General features: G+C 31.0%; 4 protein-coding genes and 3 pseudogenes across 5 annotated transcripts in view; 3 read left to right on the top strand and 4 right to left on the bottom strand.

Annotated features, from left to right (window-relative positions):
- LOC145181174 (procollagen galactosyltransferase 1-like) overlaps window positions 1-5,167 on the bottom strand; it is a 381,403-nt gene extending 376,236 nt beyond the window's left edge. Inside the window, exon 1 of the mRNA XM_090101250.1 lies at window positions 5,129-5,167. The gene's annotated coding sequence lies outside the window, so the exon portion shown is untranslated. The remainder of the gene's footprint in view (window positions 1-5,128) is intronic.
- LOC145181173 (glycogen [starch] synthase, muscle-like) overlaps window positions 1-5,167 on the bottom strand; it is a 361,885-nt gene extending 356,718 nt beyond the window's left edge. Inside the window, exon 1 of the mRNA XM_090101242.1 lies at window positions 5,129-5,167. The gene's annotated coding sequence lies outside the window, so the exon portion shown is untranslated. The remainder of the gene's footprint in view (window positions 1-5,128) is intronic.
- LOC145181181 (non-structural maintenance of chromosomes element 4 homolog A-like) overlaps window positions 1-5,167 on the bottom strand; it is a 227,620-nt gene extending 222,453 nt beyond the window's left edge. The window contains exon 1 of the mRNA XM_090101261.1: window positions 5,129-5,167. The gene's annotated coding sequence lies outside the window, so the exon portion shown is untranslated. The remainder of the gene's footprint in view (window positions 1-5,128) is intronic.
- LOC145181172 (protein zer-1 homolog) overlaps window positions 1-5,167 on the bottom strand; it is a 207,822-nt gene extending 202,655 nt beyond the window's left edge. For both annotated transcript variants that reach the window (XM_090101237.1, XM_090101236.1), the window contains exon 1: window positions 5,129-5,167. The gene's annotated coding sequence lies outside the window, so the exon portion shown is untranslated. The remainder of the gene's footprint in view (window positions 1-5,128) is intronic.
- Window positions 5,168-6,664: 1,497 nt separating this feature from the next.
- LOC145192328 (uncharacterized) lies at window positions 6,665-9,295 on the top strand (annotated as a pseudogene).
- Window positions 9,296-10,189: 894 nt separating this feature from the next.
- On the top strand, window positions 10,190-12,160 carry LOC149883236 (uncharacterized; annotated as a pseudogene).
- Window positions 12,161-13,145: 985 nt separating this feature from the next.
- Window positions 13,146-15,672, top strand: LOC149883235 (uncharacterized; annotated as a pseudogene).
- The last annotated feature ends 528 nt before the right edge of the window (window positions 15,673-16,200 follow it).

The raw sequence follows: 16,200 nt of genomic DNA, 5'->3' as shown, positions 1-16,200 counted from the left end.
AAAAAAAGTTTGAGTTATTCTATAATGTGACCTTTTTCCGATAAGTAAAAACAATTCAAATTACCAAAAGTTTCGATCTCAATTGGGGGCTAGAGATATTGAGACTTAAATGTTACAAAACAGATAACTGCACTGTCTTATTATTTAATTCTAGTAATAATATACCTCATTCTTGTAAACTATTCAACTTTTCGGCATTACCTCCACTGATTGCTCATCAATAATCTGAACAACAACGAAGGGACCGCTACTCATTTTCTAAACAAGAAAAATAAGTTATTGCTTCTTAATAATAATTAAATTTGTAACTTGATAGTTAATTAAATAATTAAAAAATAAACATTAAAACATAAGCAAATTGATTCAGTAACATGAGTACAACTTTTTTTTTAAACATATCTTTTACATATTTAGTTTTACATGTTATGTAGCAAAGTCCTAAGTATAATTTGTTTCTTATTTTCTTTTTGAATCATAAAAACCTTGCTTTTTAAGGCTGTTGATAAAACAACTTCAATAAAAGAATAGCCAAAATTTGCAACATGAACTCCAATAAGTCTGGAGTCACAAGGCATATCAAACAACTACTTTGTTCTTTGAAATATTCTGCTGTAAGTCAAAATTTATATTTTCCCCTTCTTTGCAAAGAACTTCACTGTATCTTCCATCATGCAACATATACGAACTGTTGGGCGACTCATGGAAATTTTTTTAGAGTGCAATTTATTCTGTGGGATGATAACATCCATTTCACTAAGACGCTTAACAACCTGGCTAAGCGGAGCTCTACCTGATCTTCCCTTTTTTTTTAAAACCTGAAGAGAGTTTTCAAAACAAAAATCACTGCACATATCTAAATTACCATATCGTTTAGCAACTACAACTAGGTGTACTAGACTGTGCACATTATATACAAGAATCTGAGGTCCATAAAGATCTTTAGCTTAATCAACAAAATATAAAAGTAATTAATGTGCATAAGTTTCATATTGTCTAACCAACCTTGTACTGACTAATATAGATAAAGCTTCCCTTAAAATTAAAAAATGTTGAAATAGGTCTTTTTGCAAGATGCTTTTCAGAACAACTTTAACAGTATACAATAAAAATTGCTTGTACTCGGTTGCTTTCCAAAAACCAATCTTATCAAGAGAACGCGGCTTCCTTACCAAGTTTTTAGGAACACATTTTTTTAATTCAAGTAATTTTGCACTAATGCTATTCTTATGAGCTACAGAAACTTTTAATCCTTTTTTGTCATTATCTCTAATCCATGTTACCAATAATTTTCGCATTACACCAAGACAAGACTGATGCATATAGTCAATTGGAAAATCCTAAACCATATCTATAGATAAAACACAAAATGGTGATACCAAAGCAGTATGGTGATAATTTGCATCTGATATTTAACGGAAAGAGCGATTATCTTTGAGTTGCAGTCCAACAATTTCTGGATAAGTCATTCGTCTTTCACAGTAAAAACCTCTTTGGTTACACTTGTCACATCCGTTGTAACCAGAATAAAGTTTTACACACTTTATGAAACATTTACCAGGTGTATCACAAACAATAAACTTTAATATTATACTTATTATTTTTGAATTATACTCCAATCCTTTTCAAGCAAACATCTTAGTTCTTCCACTGCTTCATGTAAAAACTGGAGATTGTCAGGTTTTGTTTTACTGTAAGTCAACGTTATGGGAAAAACTATGGGAACGGAATTAAGATTAAGAATAGCACATAAAATTGGCCACATGCATCCTTTTGTGCTCTTAATAAGCGGAAGCCCATCTATGTTCAGAGCAATTTCCAAGTCAAATAAATTGTTTAACTTGTCCTCTTCTCCAAGATGACAGTATTTTTAACAAGTTTTTTTTAATTACTAGAAAGCATATTCCATACCAGATTCGCAATCAATCTCCACGGTTCAGCATGTTTGCAACAGAGTTCTTACTGTAGCTGGCAATTCAGGGTGCCCATTATTTTTTAGACGTTTCCATAAATCATCACCAGCATTGTGTTTTACATCAGGGAACAGTTGCATCCATTCCTTTATAATGTCACTGAGCGGCATAATGTTTTTATCAGTTGAATCAGAATCAGAATCAGATTGAACGGAAAACTCTTTTTCTGAATTGCACTCACTTGAAAGCGATTATTTCTCCACATCTACACAAAGATTTCTAGAACATGCAGTAGCCACACCATCATTGCTAGAACATAAAGTTATTTTTTCAAAACAATACATTTTAGTATCGCTGTCGCTTTGCCTGTTGTTTTGTTGTTGCGATTGTTGCTGAAGAGACCTCTTAGTTGCCATTCACTTTCGTCTGTATATCTGACGATGCATATTGTTTTGCTTCATTGCAACTATTTACTAGTATGATAATATAATAAATATGAATACAACATAACCAGTGATATCATTTAAAGAAGAACTGAAGTAGTAAAATAAAATCACAAAAATTATATATATATATATATATATATATATATATATATATATATATATATATATATATATATATATATATATATATATTAGGGTGGTCCTTAATTTTCAAAGTTTGATTTTTGTACAGGGCACCCTTGAATTTTGTATATATGCATGCATAAAAAATTCACAAAAAAAATCAGCTAAATCTGAAAACATTTAGAGGTCCCTACCACATATATAATAGTTAAGTATCATGTGGGGTTCCGTGGCTGCATGTCACTAGTTGTTATGCTGGTGAACTCTTTCACTGCACACTATACCGCCTGCATAATCATCAATATGATGTTACTTATTTATTGTTAAATTATCCAGAATGTATTTCACCAGCTGTCAGCCATTTGTAATCAGACACTGACAGACACTCAATATAACAATAATATTTGATGAATCTGAATTAGTGACTACTGACTCTCTCAGGGAAACTTCCGTAACAACTGACCTAGTGGATACTGGATCAAAAGTGAGTGTTTTCTTTGTTTATTTTTGCTTAAATATTAATTTGCCAAATTATATTGAATTAACAATGAATTATTATAAAACAGACAGAATGACCGATCCGCTGTGCTAAATCCATTTTAAATTGTTAATTAATATCAATTGCCTGAGTGCCATAGTATCGAACTTGACTTTTCATTTATGCACATAATTATGTATTTTATTTATTGGTTTTAGACCTTGTCAGAGTTTTCATATGTCATTGTTGCTTATTTATATTGTATAACATAAATTTTGTCAGTTAGTTTTCTGAGCTCTATAAGTTTTTGTTAGAAATTACATATAATTTGAATAATTAAATTGGATGGTAACAAATAAAATTTATTATTTTAAGGGAGATGGCCAATGCTTGCTGGAGGACTTCGAAACCAACTACAAGACGAGAAACTGATATGTTGGAAGATATCAGTAGCAAAAAAATTGTGGACCGGTTCCCAATCCTCGTGTCTGGACTAGGAGTTGACCAACTTCTTTGTGTACCAAAGCTGCCATCTGGAACTGGAGAAGCTGCAGCAACAGCTGTTTATGATGTAACTGTAGCGAGGGGCATAGCTGATAAAGTCAAGTGCGTGTGCTTCGACACTACTTCTGTCAATAGTGGTCCAAGAAATGGTGCTTGCATCCTACTGGAGCAGAAGTTTGACAAAGATTTGCTCTGGTTTGCTTGCCGTCATCACATTTTAGAAATAGTCTTAGAGGCAACGGTTACTCTTTCTCTTGGCCCTTCAAAGGGTCCAGACATTATGATTTTTAAAAGGTTTCAAAGCAGTTGGGAAATCATTAACTTTCAGGCATCTAGTTCGAATGACATCGTGCACAGTGCCGTTTCCAGTGTTGCAAATGAAATTATTGCATTTGCTGAAAACCAACTGCAACAGTTTCAGCCTCGTGATGATTATCGCGAACTGCTAGAGCTGACAATAATGTTTCTGGGAGGCGTTCCATCTCAAGGATGCTCATTCAAAGCTCCGGCAGGACTACATCGAGCCAGATGGATGGCAAAGGCTATTTATTCATTGAAAATATGGATGCTGAGAAGCCAGTTCAAGATGACAAAGAAAGAAGAGAAGGGAATAGCAGACGTGTGTCTTTTCACAGTGACTCTGTATGTTAAGGCCTGGTTTAGAGCGCCGTCAGCGCCATCTTCGCCTCGTGTTGATCTCGAGCTTATCAAGGAGATCGACAAATACAAGGCACAGAATCAAGCAGTCTCTCAGATCGCAATGAAGAAAATTTTAGGACATTTGTGGTACTTGTCAGAAGAACTGATTGCATTGGCTTTCTTTGATGACGAAGTGTCCAATGACACTAAACGTCTGATGGTCAGTGCCCTGCAAGCACCGAGTGCAGAATATCCTTTGAAGAGGATAACTGTTGATCCTACGCTGGTAAGCTCCAAGAACTTGGAAGACTTTGTCACCGAGAGCAGTCGTAGATTCTTCACCATCACTGGTCTACCGTCAACTTTCCTCAACAAAGATGTGAAGCTCTGGTCTGCAGATGCTGACTATCAGTTGGCGAAGAACACTGTCAGTAGTATGAGAGTTGTGAATGACATAGCAGAACGTGGAGTTGCCTTAATGGACGACTCTTAATTGTAAAGAAGTACCGCCAGCGATTTCCTGATCGAGCGAAGAATACCCTGACAATGGACTAACTAGACGGTTTTTGTCACTTGACAGTCTCAACACAGAAGGACAATAATAATTACAATATGTAACACTGTAACAGTTGTTTAAATGTGCTTCAATAAAGCAATGTTGTGCTCTGTGATCATATTTGTCCTAATCATTCATATTGTAGAATACTGAGCATATGAGCCTTCTGTGGGCACTTTTATAGATATAAACTCTGCGGTAGAGACCCCTAAAATGTATTTTTTTCAAATAAAATTTTCAGTACAATTATTTTTTCATAAACGTCAACCATTGAAGGGGGTGCCCCGTCAGAAAACTGAAGAAAATTTTTTTTGTAATGAATAAGGACCACCCTAATATATATACATACATATATATATATATATATATATATATATATATATATATATATATATATATATATATATATATATATATATATATATATATATAAAATTATTATTATTGCTATTATGTAAAGTAAATAATTAGCTTCAACACATTGACTAAATTGTAGTATGTGTTTTTTCCGGAAACAACACATGCTACAATTCTGTCACTGTGTATTAAACTAATTATTTAGTTTATATAATAACACTAATAATATATTCGCTCTACTTATCCTACGCTGTATTGAACACTCTCACTGGAAATATTAATATAATTTCTACAATACTATATATATATATATATATATATATATATATATATATATATATATATATATATATATACATAGATAAATAGATAGATAGATCTCTAAGTCATCTCTGTAAATCTTACCGCATCCTTTTTGTTAAAAAACATTTTCTGTAGACAATAGTAGATGTAAAAAAGATTTAACTTGTGCAAACTAAGTAAATTTTATTTTTTTTTAAAAAAAACTTAACATTATAGATTAGAATGATTATTTTTCATCAATTTAGTATGTTTTCATTTGCATTTCTTTACTGTTTATACAGTTTTTATTATTCATTAGGCCATCCCATTTTGACCCTCATGAACGAATTTTATTTCACGGAGTGTCTCAAAATTTTCCTAAGGTATTGGTTTGTTAATGAATTTTCTTTTTTTACTATGGATGAGTATTTATACTCGCACCATTCGTTTAAAGTTTAACTTTTTTACATTTTTTGAGTTTTTATGGGCAGTTTCAAGTGATCAGCGTGAATAGAAATTTATAAACCTTTAACAATTTAATTGCGTCAATACAAAGAATGGAAGGTTTTTTATCCATACCGATTGTGCGCAATTTTATTATTATCATACTTGTTACCAGGTGGTACTTTAGAAACGTAAAAATCGGGTAATATTTAAAAAAAGCGCAGTTTAGAAAACAATTGATTATCGAGCTACTTAACAACTTTTAATTTTAAAAAATCTATTATTTCCACCTCAAGTTAGTTTATTATAACAACATACCATAATAACGCATGTTATATTTTATAATTACAGTTAAATAAATTAGGTTATTTAAACATTTATAATATTTTAAATAAACTTTTAAATCATTTTAAACTTCATACAAGTTATGAAAATGTTTATAGTGTTATAAAACAATGATTAATATTATGAAATTTTGTTTTGATTAATATTATGAAATTTTGTTTTAAAGCTAGCTATGACAGCAAAAGTATCTGAGGTGTATCCCTGTCCCAAAAAGGGGTTTAAAAAAAGAAGATCGAGTCGCAAGAACATGTTCATAGTTAACGTCACTCTGGATAGAATGGAAACAAACCAGCTCCCCCTAACGATTCACGTTATCCAACGCTACTTATTTTTAAGAGAACAATATCCAAAGAATGGACTAAAGGATCTCGTCACTTGTCCTTTAATGTCCAAAACTTTCCAGTAACTATTTCATGTTTTATGTCATATATAGTAAAGATAATTTAATAAGTTATGTTTTTAATTAACGGAAATTCTTCATAGATTAAAATGCACAATAATGCATTTTAGTTAATTAAAATGCATAACAATTAATTTTGAAATGTCAGTTCTATCCTTTCCGAAATCTTAATTCCTTGAAGAAAAACTGGCTTCAAAGTCATCAGTGACAAAAGGATGATGTATCATGTCAAGAAATATGTAGAAAAGTACATAGAATTGAAGAAATCCCAGAAAATAATTGGAATTGGTTATCTTGAGACAAGAAACAAATTTGAGAAATCAATGACAGGTAGGGGATAAATATTAAATTTTAACATTTTCTAGTCAAACACCCAGTACTAAGCTAATTTATTGTGAATTAAATAGTTTACTTTTTCTTGTTCTTACCTAATAAAATTAAATTTAAAGGATTATTTTGGGCTGGAGAAGACATTACGCTTCTTGAACTTAGTTTAAAGACTGATAGGCCAAGACTGGAAGCAGATAAGATTGAAGATTTAACCTTCATACGGGAACAGCTAAGATGCAGAAAGATGATGATTGGAGCGTTGGACGGTCGGTTTTAAGATGTTAGTAATAGATCTGCATCAAGAAACAACTCTAAAACCTCTGGTATAGTAAAAAAACTTTCCATGATTTCTCCGGATTTTCCTCTGAAAATGAAATGATTACTGATGACTCTAATGATGCATGTTCCGAAGATGATTTTAAGATTGGTAACGCATCAAAGGAGAAGACAGTTAAAAATGTGACTCTAAAGATACCAAAAGACATTTTTTCAAAAACTGCTAGAACTGCTATTGGGATGGGAATATCTACTAACCAGGCAGCACCACTTATCTCTTCTTTTCTTTGCAATGCCGGTGGAGATATAGAAAACGTAACATTATCCCATAGCTCAACTTACAGGATTTTTGATACAATAATAAGAAAAGATGCTGGTGTTCTTAGAGCAAACATAACCACTATGGTTAAGACGAGCGGCAATCCCATCATTGTGCATTTTAACAGCAAAATTATCAAAGATTATACGGGTAGCATAGATGAGACAAAAGACCGAATTTGTGTGCTAAGGTATGACAATCACTCCCATCTGTCAGGCGCTCCAGGGTTGGAACACGGCAGTGGTGAGGCTCAGTTCACAGCAATTCAAAATCTATTAGATTCTTTTGATCTAGGGCAGTTCATCCACGGAGTTTGTTTTGATACCACTGCTTCAAACACTGGCTATTTAAAAGGAGCTCGTGCAAGATTAGTTAATTTTCATGGCCGACCATTGCTCTTGTTAGCCTGCCACCATCATGTAGGAGATCTCCATATAAAACACTTTTGCAATGAAGTTGCAGTAAACAAATCTGTTGGACCAGAGAATCTAATATTTAAATCTTTAAAGCAGAACTGGCATGGTATTGATGCAAACAACGAAAAGATGCTGTTGAAATTTAATCACCAGTGTGTTAAGGGTACCGGTTGGAGAAGCTGGCTCTATTGGCGCTCAAAACATGCAAGGACCTGATAGATAAAAACAAGTTAAGAATTAGTCAGGTAAGGTTAAAATAAAGAAATATATTACTTTAAAACAACTTTATACCAAATATATATACCAACTATGAAAATAGAAAGAAGAAACATGAAAGTTTCTAATTAAATTGTAAATTATATACATTTAGACTTTTGAGAAGCGCAAAGATTATTGTGAACTGGCAGAGCTTGTAGTTATGTTCCTTGAAGAAGATCAGACAGTTAGGTATAAAATTCACAAAACCGGAGCTATTTCACACGCCAGGTTCATGGCAAAGGCATTGTACTATATGAAGTTCAATTTGCTTCTCCCTAAGATCAGACAAGTTCTTTTTCTGAGTGATGAAATTGTCAAAGAGATCAATAGAATGGCTGACTACATTTCTCTTTCCTGGGCATCGTGGTTTTTGACCAGCAAGTTTTCTGATTCTGTAGCTTTTGAAGTAAAACTTAATTTCCGAAATATTTTTATTAGTCTCATAATTTAAGAATAATTTGTTTCAAAAAAATACCGACTAAATTGTTTTAGAATAATGACATAAATAAATGCCACATATTACATTAGATGTTAGACGTGTCATTATCAACCTTACTTACTATCTATATTGCATTATTTTTAACTCGCACTCTTAGGATCAACGAAACTATTGGCAGATGTGCAATAACAATGCGTATGAGCCTGCCGCAGAAGTGGTATTAAAATCATGGCGAAACCATATGTGGTATTTGGATCCATCAACCGTGGTGCTGGCGCTAGCATGTTCTAATAAAGATCACTATATCGAAATGGAAAAGATGGCAAAAGTTCTTTATTCAACCCAAATGAGTGGCATTAAAAATGTAGGAACGGGTAGAACCAAAGCTTAAATCCCTTATGATAGCAGTTTTCTGTTTAATATAGACCAACCACCAGGTCTTGATTCATATATTTCGCCAGATGCCTGGTTAATTTTTGATATCCTAGGTCATACTTCTGAAAAATGTCTATGGATGAAACTCCCTCAGATTTTTTGGAAAGAATTTCCAGGATACAATGAGTTTCAAAGCTTCGTAAAATCTGTCGAAGTTGTTAACGACTCATCAGAACGTGCTGTAAAACTCATTCAAGATAGTGTAGAGCGTGCGAAGAGCGAGGAAAAACTTCAGAACCTTCTCCAAATGAAAAACTCTTGGAAAAAGCCATTTAAAAAGACGAAGAATGGATACAAGGAGTCAGTTACAACGCCTGCTTCCTCGCTACTGGCTGTGAGTTAATAATTCAAAACCTTTACAATATTTCTAATAATTAGAATTTCCTTACTGTAGACTCTAAACCTTGAAAATGTATTTAAAAATAATTAAATTATGTAATTTTCAGAGATATTTGTCTTAAAGGAAAGAATTTATTATATATATAATAAATATAATAGCAGCTATGGCAGTACTTAGAGTTCTTACTTTAAAATCGGAGGTCCGAGGATTGATGCCGGTTTAGTCATATAAACGACATTTACTAGTAAAAAATTTTCCCGCGGTGCTCTGTGATGAGCACTTAAAATTTAATGAGAATTCAAAATAACACACACAAAATCTAAGTAGATATTTTCTGAAATATGTTAACACATTTTGATCTAGTTAAATCTACAGCAAAATATCTAAAGTCCTATAACAAATCTTTTGGGGGTAACCATTTTAAGTTTGGCTTTGTTTGAACTTAGGTTCCAATAAAAGTAATTTTTTTAAAAACGTTATCATTTGATACCAATAAGAAGTAAAAAAATGAATATTGCACCATGCCTGAAAATGACCTCATAGATCAACAAAAGGGCACTTTGAAATAACACAAATGTTGATTTTTCTATCAAAATCTGTGAACGGTAGGCATTTTACATTTCTTAACTCGAAAAGCACAGTTTTTTTTTTGGTAAAGGAATACATGAAGAGAATATAAATGAAAAAATTAACTGGATTCGAGATCAGAATCGATTCGCTCCATTGTGTTGAAAACTGCTCAATTTTGGTTATAAATTGCCTAGTGCATAACTTCGAACGACCGGCGCGAATACTTCTAACAGGAAAAAACAAAAAAAAAAAAATTTGACTTATAAATTTGACCTCTACGCCACTCATTAGCGATTCCGCATGTAATTTGGCTGTCAAAAAAATGGGATGGCCTATTATTCATTCCTGTTTTTTTAAATTTATTTAACTATTTGTTTACAAAGCGGAGTATACGTAAATCGACCGATTTAGGGAGAACCCGCACGGAGTAGTACACGCATCAACTGATTTAGGGAGAACTTTTATTTATATGGTTTAGGGAGAACTTTTATTTAGCAAGCTGATGCACATTGGTTCAATAAGAAATAGTACTCATAATTGAACTTAGAATAAGAAATAATACTCATAATTTAGCCTTTGAATAATATATGATTTGCAGGCTCATTTATAAGTATTGAACTTATATTTGAGCCTGGGCGATTCAGTGTGAAAACATCCAGGGCATGCAACCCTAAGTCTCAGATTTTGCTGATGCTTAAACCACTTAAAGATTTTAGTAAACTATGAACATCCTGAAAATTTTATCATCTAATTTCAATCGATTCCTAAGATATAGCTATTTTAAGTTTGCCTCCAACCAACAAAAATCCGCCATTTTTAAAAATGATTTTTGGTCCTAGCTTCTCTTATATGTGTGTTGGAAAGCTGAAAATTTGTACCTTTACATATTTTGGGCCCACGAATCCAATGAAACAACTTAAAATATTTATAAATGAACAAACACCTAAAATTTAAATGTTTTTCACAATTTTATTGGGGCGAGTCCAACCACAAAAATGCCGATGTAGCTCAATTTTTTTTTTTAATTTTTGTTTAGAATTTGTCCTGAATAGTTAAATTATAGTTACTACAAAGAATTGGAGAGTGGTCTTTTCTAAAACGGAAATAAAAACATGATCAAATCTACTTAAATTTAGTGCTTAAAAACAGGTACTTTGATAAACTAAACGAAAAAAAAAGGGGTAATTGTTGTTTCTCACATTAATCAACTAACTTCACAATCATATACTGCTAAATGCCAAACTCGCTATTTGAAGGAACTAAAAAATAATTTAGTTTACAACGAATGTATTATACAGGCAGATTTTGCAGAGAACTATAAATTTGTTATACAGGATGAAATACAAAGTTATCATTGGAATAAACAATAATGTACACTACATCCTTTTGTTATATATTTAAAGGAAATTTCTAAAACAAATATTCAGCATAAGTCGTTCTGTTTTTTAAATGATGACAATGATCATGGTACATGCTTTGTGTATAAATTTCAAAAGAAAATTGTTGAATACATTAAAGAGTATTTAGTTGGTATCAATAAAATTTATTATTTTTCTGATGGATGTCTGCTCATTATAAAAATTAAAGAACTTTATAAATCTTTGCCACCATAAGGAAGATTTCAAGATTACAGCTGAATTGGCGTATTTTGCAACCAGCCACGGAAAATCTACTTGTGATGGCAAAGGTGGTACCGTTAAAAGAATAACTGCAAAAGAAAGTCTGCAAAGATCATTAGAAAACCAAATATTGACAGTTGATGATATGCTTGAGTTTTGCATCACCAATTTAAACACAATCATATTTTTGTAAAATTACCAAAGAAACAGTTAATTCAAGGCAACAGCAACTAAAGGAGGAATTTGAATCGGGAAAAACTGTTCCAGGTACCAGAAGTTATCATTATTACATACCCATTTCAAAATTTGAAATAAGTTTTAAAAGAATAAGCAAACATCAATGTGTTGACAGATTTATATTGTCAAAAGCAGTAATGCCCGATGTTGCAATTGTACTGAATCTAAATCGTTTTGTTGCATGCAAGTACGATTCATTTTGGTGGATAGGCATGGTTACAGAGGTAGATATAACAACAAATGATATTCAAATTAAATTTATCCACCCTAACAGTCCTTCTCAAAACTTCTTTTGGCCACAGATGGATGATATCTGTTGCGTACCATTGTCAAGTTTAACTGCAGTAATCAAAGTCCCAACAACAAAATCAGGGCGAACATATAACATTGATGTGAATGATTATAACACTATAACTAATAAATTTGAATTTGCTTGAGTTTTTAATTTTTAATATTTTTATAATACTTTTGTTTCTTGAACTTCTTTCCAAGTGCTCTATTTGTTTTGGAGCCTTTTTTTTTTAAGTTTGTTTGTCTTAGTTTAATAAACATGAAACTAATTTTTTATAAGTATTAAATTTAAGTATATTTGAAGATGTTTTTATTTCTGTTTTAAGTCTGCAACCTGATTCTTTGTAACTCCAACTAAACTGTTTAATACAAACTCTGAAAAAAACAACTAAATTTGTGATATACATCTGCATTTATATAATCTCCCCCTTTGAAACAATAATTTTTAGGATCAGATTCTATAAAATTACAAAGAAAACAGAAACAGCTAGTCAACAACAACTAAAAGAAAAGTTTTATTTTGCCAAAACAGTTTAATTTACAAAACTGTCAAATTACACCCTTTTTTTTTTCGTTTAGTTTATCATAGTACCTGGTTTAAGCACTAAATTTAAGTAGATTTGATCATGTTTTTATTTCCGTTTTAGAAAAGACCACTCTCCAATTCTTTGTAGTAACTATAATTTAACTATTCAGGACAAATTCTAAACAAAAATTAAAAAAAAAAATTGAGCTACATCGGCATTTTTGTGGTTGGACTCGCCCCAATAAAATTGTGAAAAACATTTAAATTTTAGGTGTTTGTTCATTTATAAATATTTTAAGTTGTTTCATTGGATTCGTGGGCCCAAAATATGTAAAGGTACAAATTTTCAGCTTTCCAACACACATATAAGAGAAGCTAGGACCAAAAATCATTTTTAAAAATGGCGGATTTTTGTTGGTTGGAGGCAAACTTAAAATAGCTATATCTTAGGAATCGATTGAAATTAGATGATAAAATTTTCAGGATGTTCATAATTTACTAAAATCTTTAAGTGGTTTAAAAATCAGCAAAATCTGAGACTTAGGGTTGCATTTTCAAAAAAAATTGAATGTTTTCACATGAAATTACCCGCCTATGAATCATATATGGTAAGTATTTATAATTATATTTATAAGTATTATTCTCAATTACAAATACTAATGCTTATTCAGTATGCATACAAACAAATTATTTGTTTATGTATATTATTTGCTTATTAAACAAAATTTAGCAAAATGATATTGCTAAAATTTGACAAACTACATGTATTACATAAAATTTGTCAAATTTTATGTAATTTAGCAGTATGATATCATACTACTAAATGATATCATACAACAAAATTGTATGACATCATACTACAAAATTTAGCAGTATGATTTTATACTGCTAAATTTTATTTATAATCAAGTAATAGCTAATAATAGGATTATTAGTACATAATGTTTGGCTAAAGGCTTTACCCAAATGTTTGACTAAAGCCTTAAGCCAAACATGATGTACAAATAATCCTATTATATAAATATAATGAAATAGGTATTATAAGTACTATTATAGTGGACTACAATTAGTATCATGGGCTTAATAATAGGTATTATTAAGAGGCGCCACTACAGTTTCTCCCCCCTCTCCCCCTATTTTTTTTTATGATTGATTATGATAGAGAACTTTATGCTGATTCAGAAAAAAATAAAAACATGGAAAGATCATCGGAAAGTGCTCTAATTCAAAGTCGAAGTTGTAAAAAATCCCACTAAAAACCTTAATATTCGCCATTTTTTGAAAATCTTTTTCAAAACGCTTTCAGTTTTAACGAAAATTAATTGCTGTTATATTGCGCAACATGCTGACCTGGCTTTCATCAGCCTTTGCATTATTATTTTAAAGTATTATAACGAAAGTGTTTTAACGAAATGAAATTAATGGAAGATTTCAAAAAAAGGTTGAACGTAGAATGTAGACAAATTGATGAATAATTATTATCGTAATGTGCGCTGGTTTTTTATATTAAGAAAACGGTTTCAGGGTTACATTTTATAATTTTTTTATGTGATAAAACAATTATGAACAAAATTTCAAAAGTTCTTCTTTTAGAAAACAAAAATGCTGAATTCTTTTTTAAATTTTTTACGAAAGTACATTACTCACATTATAGTTTTTTCTCTAATAAATCGAAAGGCGGCTATTTTCACAGCCACAAAAAATTGTGCAAGATAAACATACTTTAACGACTTTTTTAACGTAAAAACCATGCTATTAATGTATTGCTCACGGCAGTTTCAAATGTGGTACTTTTTGGAACTTTATTTTGAGCATGCGTAGTAAACAACTGCTAAACATGAAAAATTATCAAGTTTTTTCTGTTATTTTTTTCTGAAGCTCAGCTGTTCTAACTTGGATTTTTTTATGTTTGATATTTTAAATTTCTTCTAAACCGTAGCGATTTGTTTCAGAGTTGACAGATACAACCTTGTATTATAAGTTTTATTGTTGCAATTAAGATTTTCAACAAAAGCTTTTAAATCAAAAGGTAAAATTTTTTTTTTGAAATGATAAGTTTTTTAATCAGCTATATTACAATGAAACGAATTTTCTGTAGCTGAATGTAAGATTATTTTTTTTCTTCATTTTCTTCTCCTTTCTTTAAAGTTAATTCTAAAGACCGGTTGTTTTTTTTTGCACTTTTTTTATTCATCTTACATAACTTCTATATTTAGATATTTTGTAAATGTGAACCATTCAACCAAGTTAAATCTTATTTGTCGAATATGTGGAGAAGATATAATGAAAGACTCAGTTGATTTGAATTAATATTCTGAAAGAATTGAGAATTTATTATATGTAAACACCAGTATTGACAATAAAAAAGTTCACCCACAAAAAATTTGTAGGAGATGTTATATCATTTTGAGGAAGATTGAAAAAGGTTCAAGCACCAGTGTTAAAGCAATCAGTTGGCCATTACCATGCATAGACAATTGTTTTTTTTTCCTGAAAATTTCTGGGAGGAAAGTTAAAAAGTTAAAACCTGGTCGACCATGTATCATAGAACAAAATCAAAAGAGATGGACCAGGCCGATCATAATATACCAAAACCAATATTGCATTTAAATGTAATTGATTTTGATCCTGTATCAAATTCACATTTAAAGTTTTGTATATGTAAGTTATGCAACAACATTTTGTACAAGCCACTAATACTTAAAAAGTGTCAACATTCATTTTGCTCAGTGTGTTTGTTTAAGGAGATTGAAGGAAAGTTGGAAACGGAAGCAAAATGCTTTATTTGCGAACAACATGTTCCATTAAATACAATTTTAAATTCTGTTAATGTAATACAAATGATAGAGCACATTCTTTTAGGTTGCAATAAGGGATGCAAATTAAAATATACAGTTAAAGAAAACGAGCTTAAAAAATTGCACGAAGAAAATTGTATTGGCGATATGTTATTGTAGACTCAGATTTGCAAAAAAAACTACAAATGGACTTGATACAACTATTGCTGATGCATTTTTATTAAAAGAAAATGATGATATACCACAGATTGTGTTAGATGCTGCATTGCATGTTATGAAGCAAAAGCTAGTTAACTCTAAATCAAACTCTTTTGAATTCCTTAGGTACAACTAAAATCCAAAACATTTGAAAAATTTCAGGGACCACTTGTGAATAAACTTGACCAAGTTCTATGTGGTCTTAATGTTCAAAGACAAGCTTATTTTGAAAATGTTTAATTGGGAACCATGTTCATAAAATGTTGCAGGTTTTTTCATCCATATTTCTGCACACTTTTAACCATGAATCGTATAAATATCTTCTCAAGTACATAAGTTCATAAATACATAAAGTTTTTTAAACATTAATTTTGTAAATGTGCCCTAAAATTATCTTTATTCATTAGATAAACAGTGTCCTAGATCTTTGCAAACCAATACCTAAGGTAGTAATCGATCTTGGATTTATTGATACAGATGTTCATAATGAAGCAATGATCTTAAGTGAAAAATCTGTCGTTTTGTTCTGCAAATATGCAACATACTACAACTTTATGAATTCAAGTGAAATCATTAATAAGAACCCATTATCAAAATTAGGTGAAATTACATTTTTTTAAAATTTATTGTCTAGCATAACAGTCCTCTTATTAAAATTTACTCT

Source organism: Hydra viridissima, unplaced genomic scaffold, assembly GCF_058129835.1.
Source record: "Hydra viridissima isolate aposymbiotic clone 2 unplaced genomic scaffold, HvirCarnegie_v1 scaffold_10, whole genome shotgun sequence".
NCBI lineage: Eukaryota > Metazoa > Cnidaria > Hydrozoa > Anthoathecata > Hydridae > Hydra > Hydra viridissima.
This window is presented reverse-complemented; position numbering and strand designations above follow the sequence as displayed.